The following is an 18,584-nucleotide window of genomic DNA, read 5'->3' as shown; positions in this document are numbered from 1 at the left end:
TATTGGAATCTAATATGTATTTCCTGGTTTTGTTCATGGCAAATCTGTCTGCACCTCAGACACCTGTGCAATCAAGGCACTTACCTTTCTTTAAACTCCTCTAATTTGGATTTCATGCTGCAAATTTGTTTAAAATGTTTAATAACGTATTAACTAATTGCTTGTTTAAACCCACTCTAGCTGGCAAGCATTCTGTTAAAACTGATAAAATATAGATCGCTCTGAATATTTATGTGCGATCTGTGTGCGAGTGACATTTATGATTAACGCAAACTTAATTTGTTAGTGGAATCAAGTAAGAATTGTCTCAGTGTATTCTACTGGAATGATTAGCTGGGGTCATTAATCAAGAAGTCCCTTTTGTTCTTAATTTTATGCCAGGTGAATGAGTAAAGACACAAAGGAAAAGAATGTTTTGTCAGGCTCCGGCTTTCTTTATATGATGGATTCAATTTTCTAATAAGGAGCTTCCACATCTGTAATGCTTTTCATCACTGATCTTCTGTGAGTGGCCATGTGATAGCTGATTGTTATTAAAGAAAAACAATTCCAGAATACACAGTCATACATTTGACTCTAGATGGAGTTTTGGGCATCTGCATCATAAATGGACACACAAGGAGAGTAGATTCTGAATCCAATTAAAGAGCCTTAACCAAAGCTGATTAAAGTCAGTGGAAGTATTTTAGTTGCCTTCAATGGGCTTTGAATCAGGCCCAAAATATCTTCAGGCCAAATTCAACTCTTCTTAACAGCAGTGAGGTTTACAAGTGTAACTGAGGACAGAACTTGTCCTTTATTGTTTTTCTTAATTTGCTAGTTAACTCTTCTCCCTTGATATCAGCTCTTTGTTTGACAGTGACAGGGGGCATGCGAGCGATTTATGGAGATGAAGTAAAAGGTTTTGAAGTAAGTGAAGTGATACCATGAGCCTGCAGGAATGGTACCTAAGATAGCACTGTAAAATACACTGCTAGTAACATCATGATACACCTTAGTGCCAGAAATGAGACGGTCATCCAAAAATATTTGAACAAATTATTTTTAAAATATGTGAAAAATAATTGTTATAATCTGATATTGTAAATAATTTGATAACAGTGACTTTCAGCTATGGGCTACTGAGTTATCATCTCATTACTGCTCAGTGTCCTGTGTGAAGTGGCCAAAACAATTTAGATATTTCCACTGATTTCAAGGACCTCTGGATCTGGCCCTTAATTCTTTGGTGTGGCAGTCACTTTAGCCACTCCTATGAAATAATGGATTAAATAACCAGTTGAGTGATGTCACCATCTGGCTGATGTCCAGGAATCCTCAATGAAGTTTCTTCATGGGATCCTCTGACTTCGTTAAGAGTTCTCAGTACAAGCTGACAATAGTATCCTCAGACAATGGAATGCTCAGAACCATTATAAGCTGTCATGCACTTAATCACTGTACAGCTGAAAAGCCATACAGTTACTAATTTACAACCAATCAGTTGTCAGAAATGTGAGTGGGCTTTATGTTTGCAAATTTGTACAGTCACAAGTATAAAAAATAAAATCTCCACAGTTGTTAAAAATAGCTAACACAAGGCAAAGGAACTAATGAACCACTGTATTCATCCACATTTGAAAAATTCACAAACAAGAGAGCATTTTTATAGAAAAATAAATAAATATGTATACATCTATTATTATTATTATTATTATTATTATTATGCTGTGCCTAGAAACCCCTAATATGATGTGTCCCATTGTGTAAATCTATTGCACTGTACAAACACACAGTAAGAGATAGTCTATATCCTGAAGGGTTTACAATCTAAATAGATGAGCAAAATGTGGGAGGGGAAACAGAAGTACAGAAAGTTAAAGTAACTTGCCCAAGGACACACACAAGAGGTCAGTGGCAAATCTGGGACTAGAACCCATGTATCCTGGTTCCCAGTCCAGTGCACTCTCTACTATAATATGTTGCCTCCCATTTATAACTTATGTGGGGGGGGAAAGACATTTTTATTCAAATTATTTGATTTTAACAAAAAGGGGAATTTAGAAGCAAGGAAAAAATATTGACAGAAGGACGCAAGAGTCCCCAAAGCATATAGAGCAGAATATGTTTGCTGAATAGCAAGATGCATTTGATATAAAGCAGGATTATGGACGGGCTGGATCTTTTGATTTTCTTCATCCACAGAATGTGCAGAATGTATTCAAGACTTATCCCTCAGTCTCACTAAAATCAAGCTTAATGGCAGAGAAGTTACACATGTGATCTGGACTTACATCTCCTACCCAAACTGAGGTCCACTTTTATACGGAGTCACTACTCAACCTCCAAATCTCATTACTGGATCAGGTACATGTCAAATACAAACTTTCTTGGATCTATCTATCTATCTATCTATCTATCTATCTATCTATCTATCTATCTATCTATCTCAACTCTTTAGTTAAACCATCAATTCTATGTGTATACAATTTATAGGCTGGATTTTGATCTTCCTTATGCCTATGTAAACTCCCTTGAAGTAAATGAAACTACACCACTATAAAACATGTGCAAGATCAATATCAGACCCTACAAATCCCTGCATGTTAACACTATTTACATTATTCCAGCAATTTGACCTTGTGCTCTCTCCTGACTGATGCTTACTTCCAGTATCACAGACCAAAAGGATGCTATGGGGATGTTAAAAGTTTGCAGAAGTGTGTTAATGAACTTCTACAAAATGCCAGTACTTAGTAAACATATATGAGTATACAGCATGTGAAATAAAGAGTAGCTCATAGTAATCCATTTTATATTAAAAAAAAAATCAATGGGGGCACAGTCAAAATTGACTGCCCACAACTGAAGCTGCCATGACCTGATAATGAATATAATTATCAGTCCTTCAAAAGATGGACTTCAATACTATTACAATTCCACATCTTTGCCTGGATGATACATCAATAACAAACCAAAGGTACAGGCTGTGAAATGGTCATGCATTATTTAAATTGAGTAATTGCGTGCCTAAAGTTGTGTTTGCATGTGCAGTTACCGGTTTGCTTGCAAATATTTTGTAGGAGCAACATAGGGGCCCATTTGTGACAATGTGGCTTTTTAACTTAACTCAGCATGAATCTCCAGAAATATGTCCAAAAGGGATCCTGATCCTGAAATTGACTCTGAGTCCCATTGACTTCAGCAAGGCTCCACACCGACTCTTTCTGGCCCTGGGGAGACCCACTGTAGAAATCAATTGGACCCTATCATAGAATCATAGATAGGTAGGGCTAGAAGAGGTCATCTAGTGCACCCCTCCCTTCACTGAGGCAGGACTAAGGACAACCTTGACCATCCCTGACATATGTTTGTCTAACCTCATCTTAAAAAGCTCCAATGACAGGGATTCCACAACCTTCCTAGCAAACCTTTTCCAATGCTTAGCTATCCTTATAGTTAGAAAGCTTTCTCTAATATTTAACCTAAATCTCCTTTGCTGCAAATTAAGCTGATTATTCTTGTCTTAACTTTGGTGGACATGGAGAACAACTGATCACCATCCTCTTCATATAAAATGTTGAGTCAATTGCAGGACGTGGTTGAAATGAATATAAAATGATATAATTGTTAATTTGCTGCTTTTCTAAAATTAAAAATTCCTGTTAAAATTTGTACTTTCTGCACTAAAAAGGGCCACAAGGGAGTAATGGAGAAGTTGATGGTTGACTGTTGTTCTTAACGTTTTTAGAGGTGTAATCTAGGGATTGCAATAAAATCTTACAGCCCCCTGCTGTGTCTGTGACTGACATCCATTAGGTTGCCAAAGGTTCCACTCACTTGTAGCCTTGCAGCAGTAAAGAGGGGGTGTATAAAATATATTCTTCTTCACAGCAGTGTCCTCAGTGTCCTCTGAGTTGTTGCTTCCCTGCCTGTTTCTGAAGACAGTGGATGCCCAATGTACTTTTCGCTAGAAGAACTGTACTGCCCATTACCTAAATCACAGTGCATTTACCCAGTTTGAAGACTAGACCCTTGCACAGAGTTTCCTGTGGGGAAAAGTAAGGCACTGGGACTGTCAATTGTCCTTCAATCTACAGTTTTAACCAGAAAGGAAAAGCATGTGTCAAATGTTGAGGTAAGAAAATTGTAAAGAGTGGTGACAAGAGTCATTTTCTTAGGGGATGCAAAGTAGTAGGTCATCTTGCAGTGGAATGCATTCAGCATAAGCACAAAGGGTACATCCATACTACCCGCCCGGGTCGGCGGGTACCGATCGACTTCTCGGAGTTTGATATATCGCGTCTCATCTAGACGCGATATATCAAACTCCGAATGCACTCCCGTCGACTCCGGAACTCCACCACCGTGGAGTCAGTGGGGGAGCCACGGACTTCGATCCCGTGGCATCTGGATGGGTAAGTAGTTCGAACTAAGGTAGTTGGAGTTCAGCTACGCTATTCACGTAGCTGAACTTGCGTACCTTAGTTCGACCCCCCCCCCAGTGTAGACCAGGCCTTAGTCAACTTAACTTGCAGTAACACTGTGGTATTAATCTCGGGTTAACCTTGAAAATGGCTTTTATTATCTTGCTAAACTTAGATTAGCTTTAGTTAATTTCACAAAAAATGCAAAAAGCTACTGTTCATTCAGTGTGAAAGTAAGCATCTGTCGCAATCCGATTCATAGTTATGGCTCTGTATGGCCAATTGTCGGTCCACGGCCATCTTGTCTAAAAAGGAGGCAAGCAGCTCATTTTTTTTTACAGATTCTGTTGTTGATGAGAGGAAAAAAAAAAAAAACTCTGGTAAAAGGTAGTAATCCACAACAAGCCCAAAGTCAGTTGCTCTGTTTTTTTTTTTTTTTTTTTTTTTGCTGGGGCATCTAAAGTCTAGGTAGGCAGGCTATGTATATCTGCCTGATTCTGCCCAGCAACCTGTTTTTTTAGGTCTCTCGTCTGGAGGTCAGGTGAGTTCTGCCTAACCAGTAACTCACTGTATACAGAGCCTTAGTTCTGCCTGCCCACCTCCTTTCTTTTTCTGGCTCTTTTTGGTCATCTCAGGGTCAGGGTTGTTTGTCAACTTGTGCTCCAGTGTGCCGTGTGCAAAGCCTTCCGGTGTGGGTGGCAAACAACTCAGGGGAGGAGGAGGGAGGAGAGACCAGGAGCCACACAGGAGTTGACACAGACCCAAAAAAGTTCCTTCAAAACCCAAAAACCAGCATCCGTGTCGTGAAGTGGAACTGTGGAGCTGAGGCGACCTGTCTCTCCGGTCTCAAGGGCACTCCGCGCGGTCGTGTCGTCTCGTGTGTGTTCGTTTCGTTTGGTTCCGTCGTGGTCCCGATCCTGTCAGCTGCGTCAGCTGTCTGCTGTCTGCTCTGCTGGGGTGCTGTGCCTGGAGTGCTGTATGATATTTTGATATCTATCTGCTTTTTTATCATCTCTCTCCCCTTCTCCTCCCTATTTGGATTATCAAATATCTGTACAGGATATCCAGTGTTGTATTCAGTTGCTATTTTTTATTTATTGTTTATTTTGTGTATAGTATTTGTTATTTTATATTTTTTTTTTAATTGTGTGTTTGTGTGTGTTTATGTGTGTTGTGTGTGTGTGGTGCTGTGTGTGTGTCTGTGTGGGGGGTGCTGGGGTGGGGTCTGCTGTCCAAGAATCTGTGGGAAGTCTGGCAGTCTGGTGGCTTCTGGACTCTGTGTGAACTCTGGGTGGCTGAGGCAGTCTGTGTGGTCTTGGCTTGGGTGTGGTGACAGCTGCTGGGTCTCTTTCTGTTGTGTGAGCACATGGCTCTGTGCTGTTTGTGGATTGTGTCTGGTGTGTTGGTGGTGTATGATGGATGTGGTGTGTGGTTGTGTATGGTTGTGTGTGGGTACCATCCCAGTTTTGTGTTTTTGCCCCCTTTAAGCAATTGTCCAGCCAGCCCCCCTCCCCCCAGCCACCCAAATTTAATTGCCCCTCCTACCTTTTCCTGTTTTTCCTTTCTGCCCCTGGTTTTCCTCACAACCCAAACTAATTCATACCAAGCTTTAAATACCAGCATCCATGAGTGAATAAGGTTAAATCAATACAAATCTATGATGGTGTAACCGATCCATAGATGAAACCTCTGCACCTCTCCTCTCCACCATTTTTCCAGGATAAACTCCCTTCCTACACATGTCTTCTCTAATCTGGAATGCTGAAATCTACTTCTGTTGGTGCGCAGATACCACAGTGATAATATCAGAATAATAATATTGATCAAGCAGACAGACAAGTTGATAGTCTCCTATTAACATCTAGCAATCGGGTTCTAGGCGAGAGAAATGCAGATGGGGCTGAGACGTGAAATCCATCCCCACACCTGGTTCAGGGCATGGGGTTGCCATGGAATAGTGGCCACAGTCACTTAATGTTAATTAGCATAATAGACAATTCCATGTCCCCTCTCCTGACCTGTCCCTATCATAGCACTCTCTGCTAGTCTTTATGGGCTTGCAGTGTGCGTGGGATACAGGCATCCTAGTGTGTTCACTTTGCTTTTGGATCCCCTAAGTAGCCCAACTGGGGAAAATCACTGGCACTGCAACTCGCCCGTGTTAAATTAAACCCTAACTGAATATTTGCAGTAATGGCAAATCCATCTCACTAGTTGTAGCACACGTGAGCTTCTAGTTAAACAGCTTGCAGTTTCTAAAAAACAGCAATATCTTGCTCTCGGGATCACTGACCAGCTAGTGACATTATTTTGATGAAATGCCTCTAGTGGTTAATATATATCTTGCTAGAGCAGTTGTAAGCTCTTTGGAGAGGGACTGTCCTTCTTAATCTAAGCGTGTATAACGCCTGTCACAATGGGACCTGATCCTTGACTGAGGCCTCTAGGTACTACAACACAAAATAACAGGAGTTACCTCAACACTAATAATGACTGTTAATAGTGCAAGTCTGTCTGTAATAACATGGAACAAGGACAAGCTCCAGCCTACCTGTGTTTTGCTCTTAATTAAAGCAGGTTTTTGTTTGCGTTTTAATTTGCTTTGGGGATCTACTACCCCACACATAATAAAAGCCTAAGCCGAAGTCCAGGTACTCTTACTGTTAATGTTAGGGCAGCCTAGATATTTTCTTCCTTAATTCCTTGTCGTGTTTGGTGGTGTGAATAACTCCTTCCCTGATACTGTTACTTTGTAAGTATTCGTGGGCTCTAAGACCCGGATCCTGCAATGTACAATACATGGATGGGCCACATCACCTGTACAGAGCCTTATTCATTTCAGTGGGGCTCCTGCATTCTACATGTTAGGACTGCAGTCAAAATTGGTCAACCTCATCTGAGTTTTCCCTTTTCTAGGCAATGTTGCATGTCTGAGTTAATGACTCAAGATTGTCGAAATAACAGGCTCAATTGAAATTATTTAATCTAAGATTATTAATCAAAGATTAGTACAGTACTATACAGAATACACAAATAAATAAATACATTACCACCCTTTGTTGTCAGACTAAAATATGGGCCTGTCCTGCATCTGGAAAGGATGTGCAGATTTATTCCCCCAATCTACATTTTCATATCACTGTCTTTATATAGGGTTTCAGACTAAGGAAACCTCTTTGCCAAGATTATTCTCCCAGAAACATATGTTGTGATGTCATTTCTATACAGTCTCAGTTTACCTGACTCATGTGAGAAGCATGATTATCTACAGCTGAGAGGACTAATAATTCTTCAAGTTAATCTCTCTCAATGGGTCTTTCTTACCCCACAATTATTCTTCCATGTTGACTTCCCCAGTAGAAAACATCTGCTATAACAATAATCTCTTATTAGTTTCCTTAGTCTGTATATGCTTATGTCAGCATTTTATATATTGTTAAAGAGATGGTTTCCAAGAATATCTAGAGTTTTATAGACATGAAGTTGCCCTAGAGTTATTAAATACAGCATAATGAATAAATTCATGAATAGGGTTACACATTGGTCAAAACCAGTGTTCTGAGCTTTAGACTTCAGACATACTCTTTGTTGAAGATAAAGATTCTAAAGAATAGTTAATATATATAAATGAATCAAATATACCAGGGTTTCTCAAACAGGGGTCGCCACTTGTGTAGGGAAAGCCCCTGGTGGGCCGAGCTGGTTTGTTTACCTGCCGCGTCCACAGGTCCGTCCGATCGCGGCTCCCACTGGCCGCGGTTCGCTGATCCAGGTGAATGGGAGCTGCTGGAAGTGGCAGCCAGTACGTCCCTTGGCCCGTGCCGCTTCCAGCAGCTCCCATTGGCCTGGAGTAGCGAACTGCGGCCACTGGGAGCCGCAGTCGGCCAAACCTGCAGATGGGGCAGTTAAACACACCGGCCCGCCAGGGGCTTTCCCTACACAAGCGGCGATCCCTGTTTGAGAAACACTAAAATATACAGAAAGAAAGAACTAAAAGTATTACTATTTACTAACAGCAACCAAAGTTTAGTTCCAATCATTTGTCCTTGTTTGTCTTTTCTCTGATATTCAGGTTATTTTCTTATCCTTCTCTGTGTTTTTGTGGGCAACAGTTTGATATTAGCCCAGAGCCCCATCTTTGTGTATGGGCTTGGAATGGTTTGCAGGGGCATGAGCATACCACCTCAGTGGGAGCTTCAGGATGCATTTTGCCTCAAGCTGGCACAATGGCTGCCAGAGCCCCTCCCTGGGAGGAAAGCAGAGTGCACTGCCTTTCCCATCTCCTAGAGGTTCTGTAGCATGTTCTGTTGTCTGGTGAAGAGTGAGAGGATGGAACTATGGCTCCATCCCCCCACACATGCTAACCTAGCAGAATGTAATTCAATTATTTTTTCTTATTTTAACTTGTGGGTCATGGGTTGTGTAATGGGGCAACAAAAATTTCTTCACCAGGAGCAGCCATGTACCTAAGGCTTGCCACGGAGAGAGGAAGCCTAAAAACTTAAAACCTCTGAAGGCTCCCTGTGCCAAGGAGGGCCGTGACCAGACGGTCATCCTCTACAAGAGAGCCCCAGAACCTGGATTTAAAAGAAGATAACTGCTCACGTAGGAAGGAACCAGGATCTTGTAGGTTTAGGATTTCTGGGGAACTGTGGAGAGATCGTGCTTCCTGGTGCAGAGGGGCCCCAAAGATTCAGATAGTTCAAATCAATTTTCTTCAGATTATACCCTGGCCTGCTGTACGCCAATCAGACCCCACCTGAATTTTGGATATTTGGTGATTATGTGTAAAAGAGGTAGCCAGCTGGCTATCTGGCCCCACATTGGATCTTGAGAGGGAAAGCTGAGCAAGCTGAGTTATTCTCAGCTGTTGGGATTTTCAAATAGGGTGTTGGGGCTAGCTAGCCTGTTCCCTGTCTCCCAGGCATTTTCAGGTGTGTCTATGTGTGGACAGTGGTGGAAAGATTTCCCATTCTCCCACTTGGAATCATTGAGGGTTGAGTGAAAACCAAATTTGGATCTGTGAGAAGGTTGCTGTCTGGCTCACTTCTTCATCTCCTCAATGCAAAAGAATAGTCTTCCATGGAGTGGTTCGTACAGTCTTCTCCCCTGGCAGAGAATAACATTCTGCTGGTCTTGCTGCTGCCACTGCCTCTATTAACACACCTTAGCTTACATTAGGTTGTGGCTTGACATGCCTCTGATTGCACTGTAGTAATGGGACATATTGGGATAATTATGGTATTGCATTCTGGGGATGTTTCTGACCAAAGGAAATTATCGTCTGAAGCCAAGAAAAACTGCCAGAACTGCTGAGAGCCTGTCACCCACTACCAGCAAAGAAGAGATCAGTGGAAGAAAGAAGTATGGTGGAATGGACTATGTATTCAGGAATAAGCATGTCCAGCTTACAGTTTAGCTAATTGGACTCAGAAGGAATGGTCCGGGGACCATGCCAAGAGAGTTGGAGAAATGTGAAGGATACAGTGATGAAGAAACGGGAATATTACCCTTGGGTTTAAAAGGAAAGAAGAAAGATGTGATGCAGTCAAGGAGGGTGGGGAGAAAAAAAATCTCAGATGGTTTGGATAGGTTTGCTTAAGAAGCCAAATAATCACCCATTGCTGTTAAAATAACAATTATGGTAGCTGTAACATGAACCTGAATTTAATATATATAGATATAGATATAGATATAGATATAAAATAACATCCTAGAGGAGAATATATATTAAAAGTGGAAGTCTTGATGTGCTTTTTCTTGTGCCTAATATTTAAAACTATGTCTATGAGCTATGTTTGGAAGATAAATTACTTCCCTGGTGGCAGTAATTTACCTCTTAAAAGTAACAATATTTTCTTAACTATTAACCATTACATTATTAATTTTAGTAGACTATAGTAACAGTATAAATGGGTGGCTGCCCAGCAGTAACTTTTTATCTCTACCTAAACATAACAGAGGTTCCAGGATATATTTTGCAGCTGCAATTCCCCTTATAAACAGGTGTAATCATGAGCCAAAGCAAAACAAAATCTGAAAATAACATTTTAGAAGTCTCAAAGGGGGCCATAATAGTTTTAAATGATACGTTTTATGCAGTGAATATACATATATACACATCAGTTTATTGTTATGAATAGTTATTTGGGTTACATCAGTAAAATTAAGACAAATGTTGCCATTTATAACACTGGAGAAGAAAAAAAGTATATACATTAGATTGCTTTAAGTAGGAGATACATATGTATTTGGATCTGGATGTATATTACATAGAATATGCTGTTGCATATTGTACCTGGATCCTATACCTATTGAAATCAAAGCGAAAGCTCCAATTCATTGTAATGGAAAGTATCAGACTTATAAAAGCAGCAAAGAATCCTGTGGCACCTTATAGACTAACAGAAGTATTGGAGCATGAGCTTTCGTGGGTGAATACCCACTTCGTCGGATGCAAGTAGTGGAAATTACTTGCATCCGACGAAGTGGGTATTCACCCACGAAAGCTCATGCTGCAAAATGTCTGTTAGTCTATAAGGTGCCACAGGATTCTTTGCTGCTTTTACAGATCCAGACTAACACGGCTACCCCTCTGATATCAGACTTATGTTAGCACACAGAATGAATCTGGCGTCTGTCTTCATAAAAAAATCTACCTGTTTTGTTCTTCTTAAGGCAGAGAGAGTAACAAAGACGTAGCCTTTTCAAAAATGTTACATAACCATTGTTGCCAACTCTTGCTATTTTATCACAAGTCTCACAATATTTGGTGTTTTTATTGAAGCTGCTGAAATCTCGTTAGCTGAAAGGCTCAGCTTTCATTACAAAAAGAAAAGTTTCTAGGCCTCATGGTTGTAGGAAAAGCTTGAAAATATGACCCTTAAAGGTTCCAACATCAGAAGGAAAATAAAAAGAACCACAAATTTATTATTTTTAAAATCTTATGATTTTTAAACCAATCTCGCAAATTTTGGGGGGCATGACTAATGATTTTTAAATACTTGGGTCTTGTGACACTGCAAAACAGAACCAGCTATAAGTTGCTGCCTGCCACAGGATGATTTTCCCTCTACAGTCCGGACCCCCACCTTGCAAAGTACTAGATGACTTTTGGCCTCTGCAGCCACACCGAGCATTATCAATCTCAAGTGTTCATAAACCAGGCCCCATAAAATCACGAGCTTACCTTAATCATGAGATTTGACATAATTATACAATGTGAGTGCTTTTGATTTACCATTGGAGGATTTAAGGTTCACATTTTTAAGCTTTTCTTTGAAACTATGGAGGTTGGAAACTTTTTATAAATGAAAGCTGAGATTCTCTTGGATAATATGATTCAAAGATCTGAAGCTTTAAGAAAAGCAGCAAATACTGTGAATAAAATCATGAGAGTTGGCAATGTTGTTTATATATTTTGGCATCTATTTTATGACACTAAAAATGCTACTTAACTAAAATGGGGATAGAAAATAATTGATATGGGAAGACAAGCTCCCATTGCTTCATTTTCACTATTTTATTTCCTGGCATTTCTGATTCATGCAACCTTAACATTACATTTAATGAAGTTTTTAAAGGCTAATTTTATAGGATATTTACAATGAAAAAAAGATAGTGAAAATGGAAAAGGTATAATCAATAGTTGTACACCTGAGGTCTGCAAGTATGCACATACATGAGTACCGCATCATTGTTTAAGCTGGAGCTGGTCAGAATATTCCCCCCTCCCCCATGGTAAATTTTGATGAAAACAAAACAAAAATTCAATTTCCTTGACATTTCCTGTGAAAAATTTCAACTTGGCTTCAAAAACCAAAACCAAAACAAACAAAAAAACACCCTGCAAAGTTTTCAATTCCCATTTTGTGAGAAAAAGTCAAAATTATCCATGGAAAACAGACACTCTTTGCAACAAATTCCATTGAATTGAAAACCCAAATTTCTGTCAAAAATCAGTTTCAAACAATTTGTTTTGACCAGCTCTAGTATACATATTCAGAGCCTTAAGAACATTTTCTTCTGAGTATACAATTTTCAACAATAAATCAAAACAATTATTCTTCACAAAACAAGAAAAATCACAGTTGGGATTTTCAAAGCTGTCCAGATACACAAGTCTTACCTACTCACCACTGATTTACTGTATGACTTTGGGCGAATCATGTAACTGCCTTAAGGACTCTGGGGAGGATAATAAAGCTTGCCAGTCTTTGTCATATGCTTGAGATCTATGGGAGTCAAGGATGATAAAAGTTATATGTATTATTATCAGTCCTCAATATCATGGTATCACCACAGTGAAGTGTAAAAAGCAGGGGGACCCTGGATACAAAGAATCATTTGTTCTCACACTCAAATACACTATCAGGTAAGACAAACATTTGAAAAAAAACAAGTCCAATCAAATCAAAATCCTATGGAAAGTCCTGGCCAGGACACTGAGCACAAAGAAATACCTATAAATAAATAAAAAGGTGTGTTTACTTTACATGCATGTATTTCAGTTTGTACATCTGTGTAGTATGAGGGACAGATTGAGGTCTCTCCTGTTCATTTAATGATATGTGGTGATTAATAGCTATTATTCATGCTTTTCAGGCTTTTCACATTTAATAACAGCTCCTTCTGACCAAAACTATAAAAAACATGATCAGAATGGAGAGTACGTGGGTGGATTAGAAATTCTGCATATTTGCCGTCATTCGATTTCTTTCCAACAGAGCACTTTTTTGATTAGCTCCAGAAAATGAAATTGGAAACATTTCATGTAATTTAAAAAAAAATAAATAAAGAGGGAGAGAGAGAGAGAGAGAGAGATGACTGGCATCACAGTCATTTGGCCTCTTCATATTTTTCCCTGCTCATTTGTACAGCTATAATTACAGATTCTTTGGGAAACTTTGATGTCAATCCTTATTAATCTCTAATTTCTAATCACAGGCCTAAGTAGTTTTTAAACTTCATCTCAAACCTTTTGAGAGGTCTGTGGTTTCTGAGGGAGAAATGACATGTTGCTCATCTTTATGATGTCTTCCGGAGACTTTTTGACACAATTTTTTCCAAGGGGAAAAAAGCTTGAGGAAGGGGGAGAGACTAGAACTTTTTGCAAGTGAAAGTTGAGTACCAGTTTTTAACACAATTATGGTTGGATTTATTGGTGGGTGTGATGGTTCTTGGTTAGGCAGCTACAATGAGAATGAAGATAAATGAGACTACAACACCTAAGAGACATGTAGGCAAGATTAGTTGAGAATTAACAGCCTCTTATGAGATTCTGAAACCTGTGAAAAGATTTAGCAGAACTCCAGTGTACAAGTGAGGGCAGCCAGGAGAAAATGGATAGGAAGTGAAAAGAAAGAGTGGTATTTTTAGCCTGTTACTGTATGTGAAATCAGTCAGTGAAAATGAAGCCAAAGAAAAGGCACGAGTCAGGATTTGACTTTAAAAAATGAGTACCAAATGTGTGCTCCTAAATACAGGAACATCTCCAAATTTTTTCTAGTGTTGCAAGAATTCCTCACAGTAGTTCAAGAGCTACTCCTTATGTATACAAAAAATACTGTAGTTTCCCCCTGCCAATGAAACAGTATTTTTCTATTGCTTCTTAAAAGAGGCACCATTTTACATTGCTATATTGTATACAAGGGAAAGGGTAATAAACACTTATTTATACACAAAAAGAGGCCAATTTATCAGCACCTAAAATCTGAATTGCAGAAAGCATGAAGGATGAATTTCAGATGATATAGTCATGATCCAATACCTACTCCTGATTTTTATATTATAAACTAAGGGACTAATCCAAAGCCAGAAAGATTCCCATTAACTTCAGTGGATTTTGGATCTGGTCTTAGTAGCATATATTATAGTGTGTTTTTAGAGCAAAATTTGGTTAACACAAAGAGGTATAATTGGAAGAGACCAAGAGGGGGCCAGATTTGTAGCTGATGTAAATTGGCATAGGTCAATTGAAGTTAATGAGCTTCTGAATTTAAACCAGCTGAGGATCTGATCCTAGATTGCATTCCCTTTGCATGTAAGAAGCAGCAGTGGAGAAACTATGGGCTAGATCACAAAGGGATTTAGGCATCAAACTGCCATTTTAGGCATTTAAATCCAAAATTTAGATCTTCAAAACCCTCATGCAGTTGCCTTTAACTCCATAGGCATCATAAATTCCCTGGTAACTAGTCTTCCTCTAACAAAGTCTCCTAAGCACCTAAAACTCTGCCAGTTGGGATGCATACAGACAACTAGTCCCCATGCCCTGTGCCTAGCTCATTCCTAACCCCCATCAGGATCCTCAGACTAGGCATTCTCCTGCCCGAGTCACCTGTGGGGCCCAATCTGATAGGCATGCCCAGAGGCTACTTTACAATATGCCTATCAGATCAGACCCTACTGTGATGGGGTGCATTCATCCTGCACTGGACAGGGAAGGGTTATCCCTCACTGTGGGTGGAGGATGCCATGCCTACATGGTCCTACCACGCATGCTTAGGCTTGCCAACTTTCTAATCACACAAAACCAAACACCGTTGCCCTGCCTCTGCCCCGCCCCTTCTCCGTGGCCCTGCCCTGCCCTCACTCCATCCCCCCTTCTTCCGTCGCTTGCTCTCTCCCACCCTCATTCACTTTCGCTGGGCTGGGACAGGGGCTTGGGGTGTGTGAGGGGATGAGGGCTCCGGCTGGGGGTGAGGGCTCTGGGATGGGGCCAGAAATGAGGAGTTCAGGGTGCGGGAGGGGGCTCTGGGCTGGGGCAGGGGGTTAGGATGCAGGAGGCGGTGAGGGATCCAACTGGGGCTGTGGGCTCTGGGATGGAGCCGGGGATGAGAGGTTTGGGGTACAGGAGGGAGCTATGGGTTGGAGCTGAGGGGTTCAGAGTGCAGGAGCAGGCTCAGGGCTGGAACAAGGGGGTGGGGTACAGGAGGGAGTGCGGGGTGTGTGGTGCGGGCTCCAGGAGGGAGTTTGGGTGCAGGAGGAGGTTCAGGGCTACAGTTAGGGTGTGGAATGGAGTGTGGGCTCCAGGAGGTGCCGAGACCCAGACAGATGTCCAGGTACCTGAGGACGCCACTCGGACATTGGAGCACTTGGGGGCAACACAACCTGAGAAGACCAGAGACCCTGAAGATGTCTAGATCAAGGCTACAGGAGTCATGGTGGGAAGTAGCCCAGGGAGGAACTAGTCATTATCCCTACAGCAGTCATCAGCTGACTAAGATTACCCTGCAGATCAACTCCATTGACTCTATTGACTCTGGCCACTAGGCCTTACCCCCCTATAGACCAGGGCGAACCCCATCGACTCCAGCCACTGCCTTAGTAAGATTCCATTTGAGGCCTTAGGTATATACTTGGATGGCAAGTCTCTCCCACCGCTCACGTATCCATTGCTATTTTTAGTGTGCTAAGCACTCAGAGGTAGTGTGTGTATGTCTGCTTCAGCCAAAAATTATACCTTCCTGCTCCAGTGCAGACAAATCCTTAGATCAGCGGAGGATCTGACCCAAAGCATTCTGTAGTTGGATCTTTCACTTTCATATGTTTCTTTGGCCTAGAAACATTTTAAAACTGCTGTTTAAGGGCCTGATCCCAATCCCTTTGTATTCAATTGATAGAGTCCCATTGATTTCAATGGGCTTTGTATCAGGCCCCAGGTCTGGTCACTAAATGAAGATTCCAACCAAGGATGCTGTAAAGCTTTTACTTCATAGAATCATAGGGTTGGAAGGGACCTTAGGAGGTCATCTAGTCCAACACCCTGCTCAAAGCAGGACCAATCCCCAACTAAATCATCCCAGCCAGAGCTTTGTCAAGTCTGATGTTAAAAACCTTTAAGGAAGGAGATTCCACCGCCTTCCTAGGTAACCCATTCCAGTGCTTCGCCACCTTCCTAGTGAAAACGTTTTTCCTAATATCCAACCTAAACTTCCCCCACTGCAACTTGAGACCATTACTCCTTGTTCTATCATTTGGTACCACTGAGAACAGTCTAGATCCATCCTCTTTGGAACCCCTATAACTTCCATTAGGAAATGATAGATATTGTAAAGGACCAAAGAAAAATATAATCAGCCAAACTGGTGTAGACAACAGTCAGGAGGAAGGAGTTTATCTCTTTTATTGGAAAGAGCAGGGGAACTAAATTCAAGAATGACAAATCAGTGCAAAAGGGCAGGTAGGCAGAAAAAGAACCTCCAGAGGAGAAAAGTTCAGCCTCAAAAAAATCATTCAGAAACCACTGCCAAAGAGAAAAAGCAGAGGGGCAGAAAATCAGTGGAACAGTCAGTGACTAAAAAGAGTACAGTGCAAATCCAAAGGGCCTGGGCAAGTCTGATATGATTGTTATCTTGACTGGAAGTGAGATGAAACAGACTGAACAGTGGAGTTTTTGCAGGATTTGCGCAACACCTGTGATGCAAACCAAAGGCTCAAAGCATATTTGTATTTTACTGAAGGCATTATATTTGCTTAATATTTTAAAAGAAAATAGTTTGGGAAATCTTTTTAGATGATCTTATTGCTTAAGCTGGGGTGGAGCAAAGGAAGAGAAAATAATTTCTTAAAATGGAAATGGGAATGGAAACAAAGAACATGCATAATTTGAATGGTTTTAGCATCGGATTGGACGATTCTGTTCTGAGCCTGCAAGAGGCATAACACAGAAGTTACTGCCCAGCGGGAGGGAAGGCAAAGGTGGTTTTCTGACACTTTCATACACATCAGGTTGTGTGTGTGTGTGAAATAAGTGGCACAACCCAGAATCCCTATAGCACCATAAGTTATGGGTCCACCCTCAATCCTTTTCTCACCCTCAACTCCTCCCCATCCCCAGTACATTTCCTATACCAAAGCTTGTGAAGGGGCATTGTAGGGCTGGTTATGTCTGTGCTTGCACCAGGCAAATCCTACCCTGACTGTTGCAGCACATTAATGGTCTCACATGCCACTGGAATGGCATATGGGAGCTAGAACAGCCCTAGGCATTTTACTGGCCAGGGCAGAAAATGTTTTCATTGCCACCACCCTGCCTGGGATCAGCTGAGAAAAAAATGGCTGAATAACACAGTGCCCCCTGGAAATTGGTGCCCTGGGCAACTTCCCTGCTTGCCCTTCCCTAGAACTGGACCTGTATAGGAGCCAGAGTGAGGAACATCATCTGTCCCTGGAAGTCCGGAATCCTCTGTTCTTAGTTTTCATAGATAGTTAGTTGTTTGTTAATGAAATGTTACTGTTTCACAGACACTAGAATGTGCATGGTCTGATCGTACCAATTGTTCAGCCACTTGTCTGCAGTAAAACTGGGAAAATTATACTGTCTGCCCTCACAGATTAGGAAGAAGGTATAATTTATTGGCTTGGGGAGTTTTCTTTCTGCTCTCTCCAACCCACTAAAACAAGACCTTTAATAAATACTTAAGTAAAGGAAAACCAGATTATTTAAACTCCTCAAGTGCAAGATGTCAGGAAAAGCCCTAAATTCTAATCATATTCCACCACTTCCAAGAGCCCTATTCTTCTGCCACAGGATACGAGTGACTAATTGAAGAGGGAGAGTGGAGCAAAACCCTAAAATGATCCATAAGGCTATTGCCCACCCTGGCCACAATGCCTGTAAGAAATTGTAACAGTCCGATGTTGGGGCCGTGCCCTCTCAGGGCGCCGGGGGGGCCCCCACCCGCCTCACTGCCCCCCAAATCAGTCTCTCTGCAGGTCAGGTGGGGGGTTGGCCCCTCTGAGCAGGGGGCAAACAGGCACACAGTTAGTGTGGTGTGTCCAGCCCAGTCAGCAGGCGCGGCAGCAGCGCCAGCAGCTGGCGCTCCTGGCAGCCAGAGCTGAGTAGTGACAACGTCCAGCCCCAAGCCCTAGCTCAGCCTCAGGGCGCAGCAGCACACAGGGCAGAGCTCAGAGACCTCAGGAGCAGGCTGAGCAGCAGTCTAAAGTCTGTAAAACCCAAGCCCTAGCTCAGCCCGGGGCAAGGGGCAACACAGGGCTCAGACCTCAAGCGGGCTGAGCAGCAGTTCAGTCTCTGTAGCCAAGCCACAGCCGCGGCCACAGCAACACAGCAGCAGCAGCAGCAGACAGCAGGGCAGCAGAGCACACACAAAGCAGCTAGTTATCAAGCAGCCCTCAGCCCAGGCCAGCAGAAAAGTTCAAGCTCAGAAAAGCAAC

At 41.7% G+C, this 18,584-nt stretch overlaps 1 long non-coding RNA gene across 1 annotated transcript in view; it reads left to right on the top strand.

Annotated features, from left to right (window-relative positions):
- The first annotated feature begins 669 nt into the window (after nucleotides 1-669).
- The window catches only part of LOC120399191, a 49,308-nt gene continuing 31,393 nt past the window's right edge, over nucleotides 670-18,584 (top strand). Inside the window, exons 1-2 of the long non-coding RNA XR_005595019.1 lie at nucleotides 670-909; nucleotides 2,185-2,346. This is a non-coding gene — a long non-coding RNA (uncharacterized LOC120399191). The remainder of the gene's footprint in view (nucleotides 910-2,184; nucleotides 2,347-18,584) is intronic.

The sequence above is a fragment of the Mauremys reevesii genome, linkage group 2 (genome assembly GCF_016161935.1).
Source record: "Mauremys reevesii isolate NIE-2019 linkage group 2, ASM1616193v1, whole genome shotgun sequence".
Lineage (NCBI taxonomy): Eukaryota > Metazoa > Chordata > Testudines > Geoemydidae > Mauremys > Mauremys reevesii.
Note: the sequence above shows the minus strand (reverse complement) of the source record. Positions and strands in the feature narration are given on the sequence as shown.